This window comes from Eutrigla gurnardus (assembly GCF_963514095.1).
Source record: "Eutrigla gurnardus genome assembly, chromosome: 1".
Taxonomy (NCBI): Eukaryota; Metazoa; Chordata; class Actinopteri; order Perciformes; family Triglidae; genus Eutrigla; species Eutrigla gurnardus.
Window position 1 is genome coordinate 30,948,833 of NC_139915.1, and position 13,785 is coordinate 30,962,617.

Below are 13,785 nucleotides of genomic sequence, written 5' to 3' on the forward strand. Positions count from 1 at the left end.
GTAATTGTGGCATATAATGTAATCATTGCACAAGACTACTTAAGCAAAGGTGGTTCGCCCAAATAAATTGCAGAAGTTCTTCCATAGTCTTAAATTTGACATTATATCTGCAGTACACATTTGGGCCACACGAGGAATCCTGAATGTTGAAATATATTTTTTTATGCTTATAACATTGAATCAAATGTGAAAGGTTAGCGTACATTCTGCCGAGTCATGATGAGAGGAAACAAACCAGAAACACGATGACTCAGCCTAAATGCATTTATTTGGTCATTTATAAATTATATATTCTCAATAACACGTGGCTGAAACAGAGTTTTGCATATAACTGTCTGGTTTGACCTGTTTGAGATAATATAAAAGGTGATGCAGAAATGTAGATGGTCAGGAAGGTTTCGTTTTCACATGGATGAGGCCTGCCGTGAACTGGGTCACGATGATTTGTAGTTTTTCTTTAAGAAGTTGGTCCCTGGTGGCAACATTTGAGAAACACTTCCTTTGTATTGAATAATCCAAACTATCCCTTTAAAGGTGCACTTGGATTATTTTATTTATTTATTTTATTACCTATAACATTATATGTTGTCAAACAGCCATTTCCAGATTTCACCCTTTGGCAACCAGATGTGCTGTACATCTGGATAAAAGCACAGAATACTAAAGTATCCATTTACAAAATCTCCTGAAACCAAACAGCGTATCTTACACTAATAAACGCTCAACGGACGATAACTGGCCCACACACTCTTCATTCTGGAGAATATATGGAGTCACTCTCTACCACACCACCACTCCGAAGCCTTGTCCTATGTGCTCTTCCTCCTCTGTAATGTCAACCTGTAAAAGGCTCAGCCGTCGCCCTGCGGGGGTTTGAGGTGGAGCGAAAAAGACATCTGGATCCTCTCGCTTGTCTGCTTCAATATCAGATACGGGAGATTATGGAGGAGAGAAACCGTCCACCTACGGTGACCTCCTCAGTGGTAAAAGCATGCTGATGCTCTGAAGCAGGAGGCTTAACAAGCGAGGGGGAGCTTGTAATAAGAACACAGGGTGAACCCTCCATCGCTGAGAAACACACACTTTTCTTTCTGCCTTTCCACCCCAATTATTCCCCACATAGTCTAGTCTGAAAACAGGGTGTGTTGAAAAATCTTTGATAAACTGATAAATGTCGCTTCGATGGCATGGAAAAATACATTTTTTGGCGTATTGATTTTGACAAAACCATTTTCTGATTTTCAGCTACCAGTTTCTTTAGAAGCGTGAGTTATCACAAGATTATTGATTTTTAAAAATGTCAGTGGCTTATAACCAGGAAGGCTTGATGATCTTCTCCTGACCCAGTCTGGTGCCCCTTCGCTGTGCTAATAAACATGACCTTTTGAAGGGGACACGCCCCAGGCTGAATACAACATTTATCATGCACTCGTCAATTTGGAGATTATATGCTGTTTTGCTTCCATAACATGTCTTCTTTCAGACTAGTGGAAATAAGAAATCACACACGTAGCTGTATACTTTTGTATATTTGCATCTATGTGGTTTCTGCTAAATTAATCAAAAAGGTAGCTACCTCATTTGCATATTTAAATTTCATAATTAATAAAAAAAACTGGGGAGGTTTCAAGATGATATTTAGTTGAAAATGTCCCCTTTTCACCCGTATTGCCTTCAAAAATATACATTTTTTTTCTCTCAGACTCTGAGCCAGAAATCTCCTCTTCCATCCACCAAATGGGTCGTTTCCATCTATATTCTCAAGGTTTTTTACAGAGGCGTTTGTTCATGTATCATTCACAACCGGATTGAATAGCCTGAAAATTTTATTACCAAAAACATGGCAAATATTTTGTTTTTTTACGGCCTTCATTCTGTAAAAACCATTTGACTCCAATACATCAAGAAAATGCAACACATATTTATTGATTTTGCTTCTTCAAAGATAGAATTTCAGAAAACTACTGATACAAAAATCTATATATAATAGTAACATACAGATCTTTAAAGCCCATTTTCTCAGACTCTGAGCAAGAAATCTTCAGTTTAGTTTATTTATTTTTTTTACAGAGGGGTCTGTTCATATATCATTCATAGCTGGATTTATAGAACATTTTATTCCTGAAAACATGGCAACATAGCTTTTTTCCCTTCCTTTTTTTGACTGTTTTATGGAGCGATGAAAGGAGGCATTCTGTAAAAAAAAACTTTAACCTTAATATGTCAACAAAATTAAACAAGAACTTTGAACTTGGCAACATAAGTTTCTGGAAATATGCAAATATTTGATTAGAAAATGTCTCAGTTGCATGTTAACATACAATTTCTCAAAAACAATACAAAACAATATTGTCTTTATGTAAGTGACTGTGGAGGTTTAATGGTGATACCTATTAATAAATTATTTATTTGGAGTCATCTTTTTGGCTTTGTGCCTGCTTGTTCTTCATGTAGTTATAAAGCACTGGAACTCTATACAGATGAATCTCATTCACATAACATTATGACCAACTTAAATTAAACCGTGATCATTCATTTTGATTGCAGCTTTAATTAAAATCATACCTCATCTGCTGGTTTATTAATAGTTTAAGCCTTTCCAAATAAGAGCTGGAATATATGTCAACAATAATGTTCTTCCCGTAGAGTTAGACGGGTTGCCAGAATTAGTGGGCTGCCAGGTTTCTGTTTGTTTTGTAAATTGCCGAGTAACATAGATTAAACGAGGATTCATTCAGCACAATAAACACTAATCAACGTACATTCCATTGGGGCAATTTTTTTTAAATGCCTGTGTCTGCAGAGTAATACGACTCCTGAGATTCTCCACCGGCTATCAGCGGAGAGAATTCTTGTTGGAAATATGACAGCACCTATATCTATGTTTTCACAGCGAGCATGCTCTTGTGTCTGTGTCAATAATGATTCTGAATAGTTTATCTTGTTATTAAACAGACTATTTCCTACTGATGCCTCTATATGACCTCCAGTTGTAAGCAAGTCCGTTGGCAAGAAGATAAGCTGTTATTGTTGATTGTTTGTATGTGACACATCTACCCGCTGCATTATGGGCAGAGAAACAGACGTAGTTCGATAGAGTGGTAAGTGATGCTAGAGGGGTAAGTGATGCGAGAGGTAAGTGAGAGGGGTAAGTGATGCGAGAGGTAAGTGATGCTAGAAGTTTGAGTGATATTAGAGGGGTAAGTGATGCTAGAGGGGGAAGTGATGCTAGAAGGGTAAGTGATGCTGGAGAGGTAAGTGATGCTAGAAGTTTGAGTGATATTAGAGGGGTAAGTGATGCTAGAAGGGTAAGTGATGCTAGAAGGGTTAGTGATGCTAGAGGGGGAAGAGATGCTAGACAGGTAAGTGATGCTAGAAATTTGAGTGATATTAGAGGGGTAAGTGATGCTAGAGGGGGAAGTGATGCTAGAAGGGTAAGTGATGCTGGAGAGGTAAGTGATGCTAGAGAGGTAAGTGATGCTAGAAGTTTGAGTGATATTAGAGGGGTAAGTGATGCTAGAGGGGGAAGAGATGCTAGAGAGGTAAGTGATGCTAGAAGTTTGAGTGATATTAGAGGGGTAAGTGATGCTAGAGGGGGATGAGATGCTAGAGAGGTAAGTGATGCTAGAAGGGTAAGTGATGCTGGAGAGGTAAGTGATGCTAGAAGGGTTAGTGATGCTAGAGGGGGGAAGAGATGCTAGACAGGTAAGTGATGCTAGAAGGGTAAGTGATGCTAGAGAGGTAAGTGATGCTAGAAGGGTAAGTGATGCTAGAGAGGTAAGTGATGCTAGAGGGGTAAGTGATGCTAGAGAGGTAAGTGATGCCAGAAGTGTAAGTAATATTAGAGGAGTAAGTGATGCTAGAGGAGCAATTGATGCTAGAGAGGTAAGTAATGTTTAAGGGATGAGGGATGCTAGAATGGTAAGTGATGGTAGAGGGGTAAGTGATGGTAGAATGGTAAGTAATGCTAGAGGAGTAAGTGATGCTAGAATGGTAACTGATGCTTGAGGAGTAAATGATGCTAGAGAGGTTAGCTAGTGGTTCTGGAAATTCAAACAATTTTTAGGTCATTTTTTTGAGCTAAAGTTTGTCTGTTTCACCGTGCCACCTTTGGACTTGTTGCAGTCAACCAGTCAACAACAACTCATGTGTTTCCTCCCCTCCCTGTCCTCCCTGTAATTTACTCCACTCCTTCCCCCATCCTGTCCCGTGTCGCTCCAATGCTAATGCCTCTCCAAGAACCAGAGGCTCTAACAGAGAGAAGCACACCGGGGACGATTTCTACTGGACAAGCTTAGAAAAACACTGAAGAAACAGTGTCGTAAAATGCTCTTCCTATATCGAGAGAACCTGAAGACGCTGAGATGTAATTTAAAAACAATGCATTTACTCTACGAGAGGAAAAGAAGTTAAAAAGGTAATACAACACTATTTGTTTCCAGAGTCGAAGATTAAATGGCCGAATATGTTCTTCTCTCCTATCCTGACATCCGATCCAGAACGATTTGTTTGGTATTCTCGCTTAAAAAGGTTCTGTACATTTTAACTGTAAACTCGGCTGACCTGTTCTCCTCTGAAACACTGGAAAATGTATGATAGGTTCTGAAACACTTACAAGGCCAATCAGACTGATCCACTGGTCTCTGGTCAGCCATACTTGCTATTTAATCGAGCCATTTCAGTGTCTGCATTTGTTCTGTTAGTTTCATTCCTTTAACAGAGAGAAAATAGTGATTACGCTACAATCAGAGTAACTAAACGGACAGAAATAAATACATTTGATTAGGTCGTCTAATGGGCTTCTTCTTTTAGGCACTTTAACTGATCAAACTGTGAATGTAAGAATTCAAAATGTATATTGATTAATGAACCATTCTTCATCGTATCACTTGTGATTGAGACGTTCTCTTGCAGATGATGGTGGAGACCAAAGCTGAGGTAGAAGAAGGGCAAAAGTGTGATTTATTGTATGCATGTCAAACAGCCAATCAGATGGCTTTAGATAGATGATAACGCTCTCATCATGAATTCATTGTATTGTTTATTAAATGGTAGAAAATTCCCATCAAAAAGGTCCCAAGGTCATCATTTAGATTGTTTGTTTCAAACCCATCGAACTCAAAGATATTAAGTTCACAATAACAATAACTTTAGTTATATATTGTTTTTTTAAGACAAAAGTTACAAAGTGTTTTACAGAGCATAATTAAATTAAAACAATTAAAACAAAACAGCAAATCAATTCAAACCATGACTATCTTTAGGATTTTCTGGTTAAGAGAAATTAACGTTTTAATTGATTATCAAAATAGATAATTAATGCACAACAACAACGGGGCTTGTGTTCAGTATTCATCACTCGTACTTTTCCACAGAATTTACACAGTGTCATCGAGTCGTTGCTTATTATCTGTTTATTTAATTGAAACTTAAGTTTTGTTGAGTTGCCAAATATATGGACGCCTAGAGCAGCATGAATTCCACCTTCTTTTCAGAAACAATTATTTTCTGTAGCCGACTCTCACACAGTTTTCTCAGTGAACAATGTGCAGTCTTTTTCTTTGTCTGCACAAATACACATATTAAACTGACATTTCTGTGGTCTTAATGAAACACAGTTAAATAATGGTGTTTTTTGTGATAACAGCTAAAAATCAGGATGGATATCGCCACCGAGGTGTTGATATACACCGACATTTGTGTGGACTATCCTTCCTTTGTGAGTCTGACGGACCCGAGAGGGGAGGATGGTTTGTCTCTGGCGGTGTTTTGCTGTACATTAGGCCAGCGAAGGTTACCCGGAGCCGTGGAAGCGGCAGGATGTGTTTTTACGGCGTGGGCATTAATGAGAGAGTTGACAGCTGTTATAAGTTTGGGATGGCTGAGGGGCTTAATGAGCATCTTCTCAGCGTCTGAGACAGAGGGGCACCGTTTTCAGCAAAGGTCTGCATATGTTATTTGTAAATTATTCAAAAGGTGGTGTGTTTTTCGCTGTGCCCTTTTTCCAGCCCTTTGGAGAAGGTCTGCTATTAGTGAAATATGCTATTCATCAAAACTTTAATGGAGCCCAGTTGTTTACCAAAAATATTCTGGCTGCTCTCAGTAAGATATTCTACATTTCTACATTCCACATTGTAGAGCAGAAGCAGTAAGTGACCAGGTACATATTATTTTTCTTTAATATGTTTTAGACATTTTTTATGTGGTATTTATTCTATTCATCACTGGTTTTACATTTCAGAACTGTGTCCGTAAAGTTTGGCTCATTCTGTAGTTTGTTTGTCTTCTGCAGACTCTGCCTCTTTAATTGCACCTCGGGGACAAATAACGTTTTTTTAATTTAATTCAATCAATCAATTTACAGAAAATTGTGCTGCGGCTATTTTAATAATCAATTTATCGTTTCAATCAGTTTTTCAACCAAAAATGATGCTGGTTCAAGCCTTTTAAATGTGATGATATGATAAAGCTTATTTCTACATTGTTTCACGCGATTTCACACCTGACCATATTTTGGTCCGATAAGCTGATTCGATTTTGGTGGTCAAAAATCTCACAAAAACATACCTTTGGCTGTCGCTCAAGAATTCATATGCTATTCATGATAATTCCACACAATGTCTAATAACATATTGGACAGACAACACATGACCGTAATAACTCAAGTCTTTGGGCCCTAGTTTCGTAGACGCGTGATTGTACGAAGGAGAGCGCCTGTCAATCATCCTCTAGTGGCAGCCCACCAAGCGTGCAATACTGGGAAGCGGCGCGTCCACTCGCATTTAAAACCGCCCCTGTGGACACGTACCTGAAGGCGTGAGTGGGAGACGAGGAGGAGACGAGGCGTGGACTGGGATTAATACAGCCGATTCAGATCTTCACCAATCAAATGAGCTCCTCTCCTCTCCTTTAATGCGTTAGGGGAGGTTCAGTGCAAGTTCCGTCACTTGACAACCCGATGACAGAAGGTACGTGTCCACAGGGGCGATTTTAAACGCGAGTGGACGCGCCGCTTCCCAGTATTGCACGCTTGGTGGGCTGCCACTAGAGGATGATTGACAGGCGCTCCTTGCTACAACCACTTCATGGCTGCACCTGATTGGACGATCGCTTTCACTGCTGGCCTGTCTGCTCTGGAGTTCACGCAGACCAACATGGCAGCTCATTTGAGAAATGTTTTCTTGTTTTAAGAAAATAGTTCAGCGAAAGGTGTTTCTGAAAACATTTTAAGCGAGAAATAAGCTATGCAGTTGCTGAATCTGTCTTTATTTTAGATCGACCACATTCAGTTTAAAAGATTTTAGCGAGCGTTCCCGAGGCGGCGAGTCGAGCCCGGCGCCTCTGATTAGCATAAAGTACATTCGACTTCAACTTTATGCAAATGAGGAGCGGCCAACTCGCGCACCGTCTCTCGACATTCGCCGCAACGCTACCAGAATGCATTGCACGGCTTTTCACATAGACAATGAATGGGACGCGGGGAAACACCGCTGTCTGTGGACACGTACCTTTACGCCGGCTCCACCACCCTGCGCAGCCCTGCGCTGCGCCACGAAACTGGGGCCCACTATCTTAACAAGACAGAACTGAATTGGGTTTTGCTGTGATGGTTCAAACAAGTGAGCAGAGAGGGATGTTATTCCCTTTCTGCTCACAAACTTCAGAGGACAGAGAGTTTAGTTTGGGTTTCAGCGGTGTAAAGAGCGGAAAATGAGTTTTGTAAGCCAGAAATCTAAAGGCGTCTTATTGTTATTGATCAATAACCCAATCCAGTCTGGGCAGATAAACTAAGGTCATCTTGTCCTATGAGGCAGTAAAACCTTGAAAAAATCTTATTTTACAGGAGCTGTGCCAGAAATCTGTGTTGTTGTAATTCCTTCATTAAATGAGGATGATAATCTGTGTATTTAATCACAGACAGAACTGTCCTTACAAATATAACAAATTATTATTTTATTTTTTTGTCATTTGACCTTCAAATCACGTCTGTTGTCTTTAATAAGGTTAAGTTAAGGATGTAAAGTAATACGAGTGCTGAAATGAATGAATACCAAACACTATTGTTTTTAAAAAACACTGTGGTAATTACAATCTTTCGTTTTTTTCTTTCATCGCTCATTTGAAGAGGAAACATTCATTTGTATTAATTGAAGAAAGTATCCATCATTGTTGCCAGAGAGATTTATCCAAGACTGGAAATTGTTTTTTTTATTTATAAATTCCAGGCTTTGCTCACGGTCTGCTTTGTATTAAAAGCACATTTAACCAAAATGTACCCACATTTGTTGGGATTATAAAGCAAAACATGCGGGTCTTTCATTTTGAATTCAAAAGTAGTTTTATCTCTGTAATCTATGACTGCTAGTCAGTTTTATCCCCATTTGTCATCTTTTGCTTGATACTCATAAGAACAGTTTAGCTTAAAAGGAACTTTTGACTGTTTATATAACCTCAGCCTCAATATGATTCTGAGGCCTTTTAATGAGCAAACAAGTGAACGAGACCAATGGCGAGAATATTGTTGTAACTGGGTCTCGCTGGTCTGCTGGACCCCACTGGGACCCAGCACCCAGAACCAGAACCAGGACTGCTCGGGGGGCAGACTCTCAGACCCTTGAGAGGTTTTCTAGAAGAGAAGTTAAGTAAGTTTTTACTTGACATTTTATTTACTAATGGAGAATCCTCAACGCTGCAGTGAGTTGAACGAGTGTTTGACCCTGAAAACATCTCCTTGATTTTTACAGAACGGAGTTGAAAGACGTTTCACAGTTGGCCAGAGAGCGACAGCAGGGAGTCGGAAACCGCTGATATTTGCAAAGAGACACGGGAGCAGAGATGGAGGGAAATTATGACATCACCCTTCAAACGGCGAGGACGAGCTCAGCAGGTGAAGAACTGTTTTTTAGAAGAGCAGATCATCTTAAAATGTTGTGATCTTGAAAAAGGGACAAATGTAGCTAAAATATATAAAGTTAAGTTAATAAAGCAACTGCACTATAGCTGACTTTTTATGTGCCAATGTGATAAAGTCTCCAAATGTACTGCATAATCCAACTCTGCCTTATGAATTAAACTATGTTCTTGGGAAATGAAGTTTGAGGTTTTGTGAGTCTTGCTGCCTCCCCATGTAAAGAGCAGATGATGATGAATGGGGGATTTGAGAAAATAATCCACATCCATTTGATCAATGATGGCAATTTACACAAAAACAAAATTCATGAACAAAAAAAGGTCGGAAAGTTCAGTTTAACACCGTTTATTTCCAGGCAGGTAAGAGGAAGTACAAGAAATGTTGCATTCCTACATCGTTTCCATACTGCTGTGGTTTAATTAGGTGCTGAGTTGATGGCGTTGCATAAACGGCAGCTCCTGGAGCTAATGAGTGCTCAAGCAGGAGAATATTAAAAGTCAACGCTGCTCCACAGGAGTCCTGCTCACGTGTCTCTTAATCTGGCACTCGACACATCTTTAAAATAAGCATATCTGTATAAGCTTTTTGACCCGGGTCCGCCTGCCACGCCGTTCAGAACTGACAGGAATCGAAAGCAGCCCTTTCATTCATGCAAACCGGGGCTGACAGGTGTGTCCAGATGAATGATATAATGATATAAAAACAGCATCCGTGTGCTGAGAGGTGATTTAACAGACGCAGCCGAGCGTGACAATTACTCAGGAATACTCAGGGAGTTGGATTGATAATGGATCGCCTACAGAACACATAATGGTGAGCTTAAAAAAACATCAAAATTGATTCTTACATACGGCCCTGAGAGAGTTTGTCTGCATCGTGGAGCTCTCCATGCACACATGACGCCGCTGATCTCAGACAGGGTTTACTGATTACGAGATAACTCCACCTAGAGGAAACTCCGGATGGGATTCGCACACGTGATGAGAAGATTGGAGGAGCGAGACCCAACGAACCTTCGATCTCCAGGAATCACGGCAGCATCAGAAATACATCTGCACTCCAACGCGAGTCGCGTTTCTACTACGCCGTATTTGGGTCACTGTAGGAAAAAAAAAAAAAAAAAAACGGAGAAAAAAAGGCGAATTTTGCTACCTTATTGCGATGCTAATGGCATCTATGCTAGCTAACTTCCCATGAATGTCACATTTAATTTTCTAATTAAGAGTGATGACTGTTGATGGTTATTGTTGATTTTTAATACGGGCCAAATTGTCATCTAATGGGTGTTGATTGATCAGGTGGTTGGGCCAAGATGCTAGCAGTAGCTTTCACTTGTTGTCATAGCAACGGCAAACATCCGGTCAAGCAACGTGTTTACTTCCTCTATGACCGCGATAATAAAGTAGTTTTTCTCTGAATATTGCCCACCTCTCTTGTTTTTTTTTTTTTTTTTCCCTACAGCGGCCCTAATACACCTTCATACGTTTCCATTCATCTGTGGAGAAAATGTATTCTTTCTTCGAAAAAGAAAAAACGCTCAATGAGTTAAGGTAAATGGGGGCAAGGTTCAACGTCCGTTTACAAACTCTCACACAACTCCTGTTCAGCCCGTCTCGACAAAATTACGTTCCCATTTAACTGAACTGCACTCTTGATTACACTTCCGGGAAAACAAATGTATTCCCGACTGAAAAATTGCCATTTGAGACAGATTCAAACAGAAGAAAGCTAAACGCAACAAAGCAACTTGGTTTCGGTTTTTTAAAAAATAAGGGTTTGGCTTAAAATGGCTGTGAAATTCAACATAAGATAAATCCACAAAAGTACTTTTGTGCACACTGGACACTAACAGTCGTCTCCTGGGTGAAAGTCCTATTTTTTCTGACTTCCTCAGACTTGGACTAAAAAAAAACAGAGAGACATAAACCAGGACAAATTACATTTCCCTGGAAAGGAATTCATAATGCATGACCAGGCTGCTTGTGCAGTATGTCATATCTGCAATACTTCCCAAACATGCATCTTCACTAAAAACTATCTGCTCGAGTCCTTCTTGGTCATTCAAACATTCATTTAGTGAGAATGAAACGGAATTCAAGACAATTTTAAAGGCAATAAATAGACACATTTATTTCACAAAATGAACCAAACAAACGTGGAAAGTCGGTGACCAGTGATGCATAAGTGTGTGGCTGAAAACAGGAAAACAGCAGCTGTGTTGGGGAGCTGGAGGTCCTCGTTCCTTTGGTGAGCTTTTATAGCTGGAACCAGACCCGGCCCAGGTGTGGCTCATCAGCTGTTACGAGTCCTGAAAGTGGAACACCGGCTGGATTCGTCGTCACACACCGATGTCCCAAACCACCTGAAGCGAGCATAAAAAAACTTTAGAAATTCCTTCCAGCTTTTCGGATTCATAATGTGCATAAAAAGTACATTCATGGAAACACGGCTGAACAGAGGAAAGCTTCACTTCCAGGATCCTGGTGTTGTCACAGCCGACCGGGCAGATTGAAGGGAACGGGGTGACCGTTAACTTTATTAGTGACACCTGAGTCAAAACGACGGCTCTGAAAAATTACCTTTGATGGGTCAAACTCTATTTTTTAATGCAACCTGAGGTTAAAAAAACTTTCCCTCATGAGAGTTTTAAAAGTTTTCTTTCCAGGTATGTTTGTGTATAAATATGCATTTTGACTGAAAAAGAACGAAAATGTATGTAATTTATGGGACTTAATTTGAATGCAATAATCTTATCCTGTTGAATTATGTTGCAGAATTAAAGTTCCATTCATCCACGACTCGTACGTTTGCTGTGATTTTACTGTGAGGCAGCATCATTTCACAAAGTTGTTAAAAAGCCTTACTGTTGTTATGTATTGTTAATTTCTGTGTTAAGGTTAAAAATGCCTCCACTGGGGAAATCCAACGCTTATATTCGCCTAAATGTCGACTGAAATATGTATCCGACACAATGAAATAACAGCTGTCGGCTTCTAAATGTTTCACAAGCATGCTTGATGCGGATCCTAAAAGGCCCCGCTTCAAAAATACAAAAAGTTGTTCACTTTGAATTATTGATCAGATTTGAGTTTAACTGGGACTGTAAAAATAAACAAAACGCCGGTCGACTGGCGGCCGGTAAGAGTCTGGTTGTCTGAATAGTTTAAAGGAAACAGAAACAGAATGCTCCGTCCCTTCCTCTCGCGTTGACTCCGTCCGTTCTGCTCTACTTCTACTTCTACTGTGTCGCAGACGGACGCTTCCTTTACCTCCGAAACCATCTTTGGCAGAGAACAGATCCTGGACCTGCAGAGTGCACACAAACAACAGCCAAGTTTTACTTTGGCCCGCCGTCAAATTACTCACAGAATCACCGTTAATTAGCCACAGCCGGTGACGTCTGCCATTTCTGACACTCTTGAGAGAGAGAGTGAGAGAGCTTATGTGGACCAAACACACCAGAGTTCAGCAACTAATTGGATTAAATCTTGATCAGATTTATTCCAGCAGATCCATTAAAATATTCCAGGATCTGGATCTTCCAGGTGGTTTTTAATCGTCCAATCAGCTCGGCTAACTTCCTCCATTTTGTGTTGGAAATGAGAACAATAGCTTATTTTACCCATAGGGCAACTGGACTACGGGAGTGTATGATGATAGTTTGTGCAACAGCATGTTGTGATCCTGAAGAAATTAAAGCTTAATAAAGTAAAAAGATGCAAGCAAAATGTTCTGGTAATGCTCAAAAGAAAGATGTCCCTGTTGACTTGGTCAAGTCGGAGTAATTATTTCCACAAGCTGTAGGTGGGAGACAGAAAAATGAAGATTGCTTCCAAAAGCCACAGTGTCCCTTTGATCCAATCCAAGACGGCTCTCTTCGTAGCAGCCTTGACCGTCCTCGTCTCCTCGTCTCCCCACCGGCGGCTCTCAGGTTTCATGGCAGCGTCTGCTGCGAGGGTTTGGCCTCCAGATCTCCTGGCGTTGGGCCCTTTTGTTTGCTCTCAGCGAGACGCCGAGCCGAAACCTGGAGGAGGCTCTCGAACTTACCAAAAAAAAAGAGACGGATTACTGTTTTTAAATAGAGCCGTGCACCTGTCGGCTAACGTTTTCCAGCGTGGACGCCGTTGGACCCAAATGTCACACGAAGGCGATGCTGAAACCACAAAGCTGATTAAAAGACACACAAACAAATATGGACGCCAAAACATATGAGAGCGATGTCTCAACGATGGTGAGGATGACTAAACACTCTACATACAGTAGAACATAGTTGTATTATATCTATGGCAGGTCTCTACTGACGGGGATTCTGGACGATAAAGATGCTTGAAGTTGAGGGAAAGGCTTGAATCATAGACTCTGTTGAAATCATACATAATTACCGTTGTGACCCCCGGTACGTCATATACCACAGCTTGGTCCATGCCTCATTATATGACGTACCGTTGTGACCCCGGTACGTCATATACCACAGCTTGGTCCATGCCTCATTACATCTTTGGAATATCTTATATATGTACATTTTTTTTCTTCAAAAGTTTAAGCAACAAAATCACTTAATAAGTCAAATTTGCTCTCTAACATATTCAAAGTCTCCTAAGTGACTGACTCCTAAGTGGGTGAGCAGTTGGAAGATTTGCAGATTTCTGGATTCATTGGAGTAAATAGACTCGGGACCTGCTGCTAGACTTCTAAAGGGGCAAAAATATCAAAGTACTTATAAAAGCAATCATCAGTTGCAGCAAAAATGGACGATAATAAGATGCATCTAAATGAAAAGGCTGAATTCGGCTGCTGACTTGTACAGAGGCAGCAAGTTCAGAGGTCGTATCCGCTGACCTGATGAGAATTTATTTAACACAAAACATTTATGC